The sequence below is a fragment of the Bubalus bubalis genome, chromosome 23 (assembly GCF_019923935.1).
Source record: "Bubalus bubalis isolate 160015118507 breed Murrah chromosome 23, NDDB_SH_1, whole genome shotgun sequence".
NCBI classification, from domain to species: Eukaryota; Metazoa; Chordata; class Mammalia; order Artiodactyla; family Bovidae; genus Bubalus; species Bubalus bubalis.
In genome coordinates this window covers 7,197,570-7,204,893 of record NC_059179.1, presented here as the reverse complement: position 1 = coordinate 7,204,893, position 7,324 = coordinate 7,197,570, and positions in this window count along the sequence as shown.

The following is a 7,324-nucleotide window of genomic DNA, read 5'->3' as shown; positions in this document are numbered from 1 at the left end:
TCTTTGACTGTGTGGATCTTAACAAACTGTGGAAAGCTCTAAAGAGATGGGACTAGAAGACCATCTTACCTGTCTTCTGAGAAACCTGTATGCAGGTCAAGAAGCAACAGTTAGAACCCTGTATAGAACAACAGATTGGTTCAAGATTGAGGAAGGAGTATGACAGCGCTGTATGCTGTCACTCTATTTGTTTAATCTATGTGTTGAGCACATCATGAGAAATGCCGAGCTGGATGAGGTACAAGCTGGAATCAAGATAGGCAGGAGAAACATCAACAACCTCAGATATGTGGATGATACCACATATCTAAGAACAGAAAGCAAAGAAGAACTAAAGAGCCTCTTGATGAGGGTAAAGGAGGAGAGTGAAAACTAAGATCATGGCATCTGGCCCCATTCAGTCCAGTTCAGTTCAGTCACTCAGTCATGTCCCATTCTTTGCGACCCCAGAATTGCAGCATGCCAGGCCTCCCTGTCCATCACCAACTCCCGGAGTTCACCCAAACCCATGTCCATTGAGTCAGTGATGCCATCCAGCCATCTCATCCTCTGTCGTCCCCTTCTCCTCCTGCCCCCAATTCCTCCCAGCATCAGAGTCTTTTCCAATGAGTCAACTCTTCGCATGAGGTGGCCAAAGTATTGGAGTTTCAGCTTCAACATCAGTCCTTCCAATGAACACCCAGGACTGATTTCCTTTAGGATGGACTGGTTGGATCTCCTTGCAGTCCAAGGGACTCTCAAGAGTCTTCTCCAACACCACAGTTCAAAAGCATCCATTCTTCAGCGCTTAGCTTTCTTCACAGTCCAACCCTCACATCCATACATGACCACTGGAAAAACCATAGCCTTGACTAGATGGACCTTTGTTGGCAAAGTAATGTCTCTGATTTTGAATATGCTATCTAGGTTGGTCATAACTTTCCTTCCAAGGAGTAAGTGTCTTTTAATTTCATGGCTGCAATCACCATCTGCAGTGATTTTGGAGCCCCCCCCAAAATAAAGTCTGACAACGTTTCCCCATCTATTTCCCATGAAATGATGGGACCAGATGCCATGATCTTTGTTTTCTCAAGCTGAGCTTTAAGCCAACTTTTTCACTCTCCTCTTTCACTTTCATCAAGAGGCTTTTGAGTTCCTCTTCACTTTCTGCCAAAAGGGTTGTTTTTTCTGCATATCTGAGGTTATTGAGATTTCTCCTGGCAATCTTGATTCCAGCTTGTGCTTCTTCCAGCCCAGCGTTTCTCATGATGTACACTGTATATAAGTTAAATAAGCAGGGTGACAAGATACAGCCTTGATATACTCCTTTTCCTATTTGGAACCAGTCTGTTGTTCCATGTCCAGTTCTAACTGTTGCTTCCTGACCTGCATATAGGTTTCTCAAGAGGCAGGTCAGGTGGTCTAGTATTCCCATCTCTTTCAGAATTTTCCACAGTTTATTGTGATCCACACAGTCAAAGGCTTTGGCATAGTCAATAAAGCAGAAATAGATGTTTTTCTGGGACTCTCTTGCTTTTTCCATGATCCAGCGGATGTTGGCAATTTGATCTCTGGTTCCTCTGCCTTTTCTAAAACCAGGTTGAACATCTGGAAGTTCGCGGTTCACATATTGCTGAAGCCTGGCTTGGAGAATTTTGAGCATTACTTTACTAGTGTGTGAGATGAGTGCAATTGTGCGGTAGTTTAAGCATTCTTTGGTATTGCCTTTCTTTGTGACTGGAATGAAAACTGACCTTTTCCATCAGCAGTGTCCTGTGGCCACTGCTGAGTTTTCCAAATTTGCTGGCATATTGAGTGCAGCACTTTCACAGCATCGTCTTTCAGGATTTGAAATAGCTCCACTGGAATTCCATCACCTCCTCTAGCTTTGTTCGTAGTGATGTTTTCTAAGGCCCATTTGACTTCACATTCCAGGATGTCTGGCTCTAGGTGAGTGATCGATCACACCATCGTGATTATCTTGGTCATGAAGATCTTTTTTGTACAGTTCTTCTGTGTATTCTTACCACCTCTTCTTAATATCTTCTGCTTCTGTTAGGTCCAAACCATTTCTGTCCTTTATCGAGCCCATCTTTGCATGAAATGTTCCCTTGGTATCTCTAATTATCTTGAAGAGATCTCTAGTCTTTCCCATTCTGTTGTTTTCCTCTATTTTTTGCATTGATCACTGAGGAAGGCTTTCTTATCTCTCCTTGCTATTCTTTGGAACTCTGCATTCAGATACATATATCTTTCCTTTTCTCCTTTGCTTTTCACTTCTCTTCTTCTCACAGCTATTTACTTCATGACAAATAGAAGGTGAAAAGGTGGAGGTAGTGACAGATTTCTTCTTCTGGGCTCTAAAATCACTGTGGATGGTGATTGCAGTCATGAAATCAGAAGACAATTGCTTCTTGGCAGGAAAGAGATGACAGACCTAGACAGTGTGTTGAGATGCAGAGACATTACTCTGCTGACAAAGGTCCATATAGTCAATGGTATGGTCTTCCCAGCAGTCATGTACGGTTGTAAGAGTTGGACTGTAAAGAAGGCAGAACACTAAAGAATTGACACCTTCGAACTGTTGTGCTGAAGAAGACTCCTGAAAGTCCTTTAGATAGCAAGGAGATCAAACCAGTCACTTTTAAGGGAAATCAACCCTGGATACTCGCTGGAAGGACTGATGCTGAAGCTCCAGTATTTTGATCATCAAACAGCTGATTCATTGGAAAAGTCCCTGATGCTGGAAAAGATTGAGGGAAGAACAAGAGGACATCAGAGGATGAGATGGCTGGATAGCATCATTGATGCATTGGACATGAACTTGGGCAAACTTCGGGAGATGGTGATAGACAGGGATGCCTGGTATGCTTCAGTCCACGGGGGTCACAAAAAGTTGGACATGACTAGGCAACTGAACAAAAACAACAACAAGAATCTTTCCTAACCACAACAGTGTGAGAAATGTAATTGATTAGAAATTAATTACAGGAAAAAAAATGTAAAAAACACAAATATGTGCAGGGGAGTCTAAACAGTGTTACTAAACAACCAATGGATCACTGAAGAAATCAAAGAAGAAATTAAAAAAAAAAACTATTGAAAAATGACAATGAAAACACAATGATCTAAAAGCTATGGAGCAGAACAAAAGTAGTTCTGAGAAAGAAGTCTATGCAATATAGTATTCTCAGAAAATAAGAAAAATCTGAACTAAACAACCTAAACTGACCCCGAAAGCAACTAGAGAAAGAACAAAACTAAGTTAGTAGAAAGAAAGAAACCATAAAGATCAGAGAAGAAATAAATGAAATAGAGACAAAGAAAACAATAGCAAAGAACAAGTAAACTAAAAGCTGGTTCTTTGAGAAGATAAACAAATTATAAATCTTTAGCCAGACCATCAGGAAAAAAAAAAAGGAGAGGACTTAAATTAATAAAATTAGAAATTAAAAAGAAATTACAATGGACACCACAGAAATACAAAGGATCAGAGACTACTACAAGAAACTGTGTGCCAATAAAATGGGAAAGCTATAAGAAACTGATGAATAATTAACAAGGTACAACCTTCCACAACAGAAGCAGGAAAAAAAAAATATTATATGTATAGACCAATCACAGTTACTGAACTTGAAACTGTGATTAATAAATTTCTGACAAAAGTCAAGGATCAGATACATTCACAGGTGAATTCTGTCGAATATTTAGAGAAGAGTTATCACCTATACTTTTGAAACTCTTCCCAAAAATTTCAGAGGAAATAACACTCCCAGTCTCATTCTATGAGGCCACCATAACCTTGATACCAAACCCAGACAAAGATATCACAACATAAAGAATTACAGGCCAATATAACTGATGTACATAAACACAAAAATTCTTAACAAAAATAACAGCAAACCGAATCCAACAACACATTAAAAGGATCATACACCACAATCAAGTGGAATTTACCCCAGGGATGCATGGATTCTTCACATATGCATATCAATCAATGTGATACACCACATTAAAAAACTGAAGGCTAAAAATCATATAATCAACTCACTAGATGCAGAAAAAGGTTTTAAGAAATTTCAAAACCCATTTATGATAATTAGAAAAAAAAGCTCCCCAGAAAGTGGACATAGAGGGAACCTAGCTCAACATACTTAAGGCAATATACAACAAACCCACTGCAAACATCATTCTCAAAAGTGAAAAAACTGAAAGTTATCTTCTCTAAGATGAGGAACAAGACAATGATGTACACTCTCGCTACTTTTTTCAACATAGTTTTGGAAGTCTTAGTCATGGCAATCAGAGAAGAAGAAAGAAAACTGGAAAAGAAGAAGGAAAACTGTCACTCTTTGCAGATAACATGATATCACACATCGAAAACTGAAACATGCAGTCCAGCAATGAATTCAGTGAAGTGAAGTTCAGTCCAGTCGCTCAGTCATTACTGGCTTTTTGCAACCCCATGGACTGCAGCACGCCAGGCTTCCCTGTCCATCACCAACACCTGGAGCTTACTCAGACTCATGTTCACTGAGTCAGTGATTCCATTCAACCATCTCATCCTCTATCGACCCCTTCTCCTCCCGCTTTTCATCTTTCCCAGCATCAAGGTCTTTTCAAATGAGTCCATTATTCACATCAGGTGGCCAAAGTACTGGAGTTTCAGCTTCAACATCAGTCCTTCCAATGAACACCTAGGACTGATCTCCTTTAGGATGGACTGGTTGGATCTCCTTGCAGTTCAAGGGACTCTCAAGAATCTTCTCCAACACTACAGTTCAAAAGCATCAGTTCTTCAGCACTCAGCTTTCTTTATGGTCCAACTCTCACATCCATACATGACTACTGGAAAAACCATAGCTTTGACTAGATGGACTTTGTTAGCAAGGTAATGTCTCTGTTTTTTAACATACTGTCTAGGGTCCTAACTTTTCTTCCAAGGAGCAAGAGTCTTTTAATTTCAGGGCTGCAGTCACCATCTGCAGTGATTTTGGAGCCCAAAATGTAAAGTCTCTCACTGTTTCCAATTGTTTCCCATCTGTTTGCTATGAAGTGATGGGACCAGATGCCATGATCTTAGTTTTCTGAATGTTGAGTTTTAAGCCAATTTTTTCACTCTCCTCTTTCACTTTCATCAAGAGGTTCTTTAGTTCTTCTTCACTTTCTGCCATAAATGTGGTGTCATCTGCATATCTGAAGTTATTGATACTTCTCCCGGCAATCTTGATTTCAGCTTTAGAGGTTACAGAATTAATACACATAAATCTCTTGCATTCCTATCCACTAGCAATGAAAGACAGAAAGAGAAATAAGGGAAACAATCCCATTTACATTTGCATCAGAAAGAACAAATACCTAGGAATAGACCTACCTAAGAAGGCAAATGACCTGTACTCAGAAAACTATTAAGATACTGATGAATGAAATTAAATAAGACATAAACAATGGGAGATATACTATATTCTTGGATTCAAAGAATCAATATTCTGAAAATGACTACATTATCCAAAGCAATCTACAGATTCAACACAATTCCTATGAAACTACTGTTTTGGTTGCTGTTTACTCTCTAAGTTGAGCTGGACTCTTTGCAACCCCCTGGACTGCAGCACACCAGGCTTCCCTGTCCTTTACTATCTCCTGGAGTTTTCTCAAATTCTATCCATTGAGTCAGTTATGCTATCCAACCATTCCTCTTCTCCTTTTGCTTTCAATATTTTCCAGCATCAGGGTATTTTCCAATAAGTCAACTCTGCATCAGGTGGCCAAGGGATTGGAGCTTCAGCATCAGTCCTTCCCATGAATATTCAGGGTTGATTTCCTTTAGGATTGACTGGTTTCACTTCCTTGCAGTCCAAGGGGCCCTCAAGAGTCTTCTCCAGCACCTCAATTCAGAAGCATCAATTCTTTGGCACTTGCTAAGAGTCGGACATGACTGAGCCACTTCACTTTCACTTTTCACTTTCATGTATTGGAGAAGGAAATGGCAACCCACTCCAGTGTTCTTGCCTGGAGAATCCCAGGGACAGGGGAGCCTGGTGGGCTGTCGTCTGTGGGGTCGCACAGAGTCGGAAACGACTGAAGCAACTTAGCAGCAGCAGCAGCCTTCTTTATGTTCCAACTCTCACTTCCGTATGTGACTACTGGAAAAACCATAGCTTTGACTAGATGGACCTTTGTCAGCAAAGTGATGTCTCTGATTTTTAATATGCTGTCAGGTTTTGTCATAGCTTTTTTTCCCAAGAAGCAAGCATCTTTTAATTTCATGGTTGCAGTCACTGTCTGCAGTGATTTTGGAGCCCAAGAAAATAAAATCTGCCCCTGCTTACAATTTTTCCCCTTTCTATTTGCTGTAAAGTGATGGGATCAGATGCCATGATGTTAGTTTTTTGAGTGTTGAATTTTAAGCCTCCTTTTTCATTCTCCTCTTTCACACTCTTCAAGAGGCTCTTCAATTCCTCTTCACTTTCTGAGCGGTGTGACATTTTTCAGACATAGATTTTTAAAAATGTACAATTTGTATGGAAACACAAAAGACCCCATATAGCCAAAGTACTCCTGAGAAAGAAAAAGAGCTGGAGAAATCAGGCTCTCTGACTTCAGACTATACTACAAAGCTACAGTAATAAAAACAAGATGGTGCTGATACAAAAACAGAAATTTATATCAATGGAACAAAATAGAAAGTCTAGAAATAAACCCACACACCATGGCAAAGGAGGGAAAAGAATATACAGTAGAGAAAAGACCATCTCTTCAATAAATGGTGGTGGGAAAATTTAGCTACATGGAAAAGAATGTAATTAGGATACTCCCTAATACCATACACAAAAATAAAATCATCTAAAGACCTAATTGTAAAGCTGGATATTATAAAACATTTAGAGGAAAAAATAGGTAGAAGCCTCTCAGACATAAATCACAGCAAGTCCTTTTTTAGTCCACCTCCTGGAGTAATGAAAATAAAAACAAAAATAAACAAACAAGACCAAATTAAATTTAAAAGTTTTTGCACAGCAAAGGAAACCATTAAAAAAAGAATTATCAGAATGGAAGAAAATATTTGCTAATGAACCAACAGACAAGGGATTCATCTACAAATTATACAAACAGTTCTTACAACTCAGTATCAAAAAATCAACCAACCCAATCAATAAATGGGCAGAAGACCTAAACAGACATTTACCCAAAGAAGACATACAGATGGATAATAAATACAAGAAAAAATGCTTGATTTTGCTCACTATTAGAGAAATGCAAATCAAAACTATGATGAGATTATCATCTCACACACATCAGAATTGCCATTATCGAAAAATCTACAAACAATAAATGCTGGAGA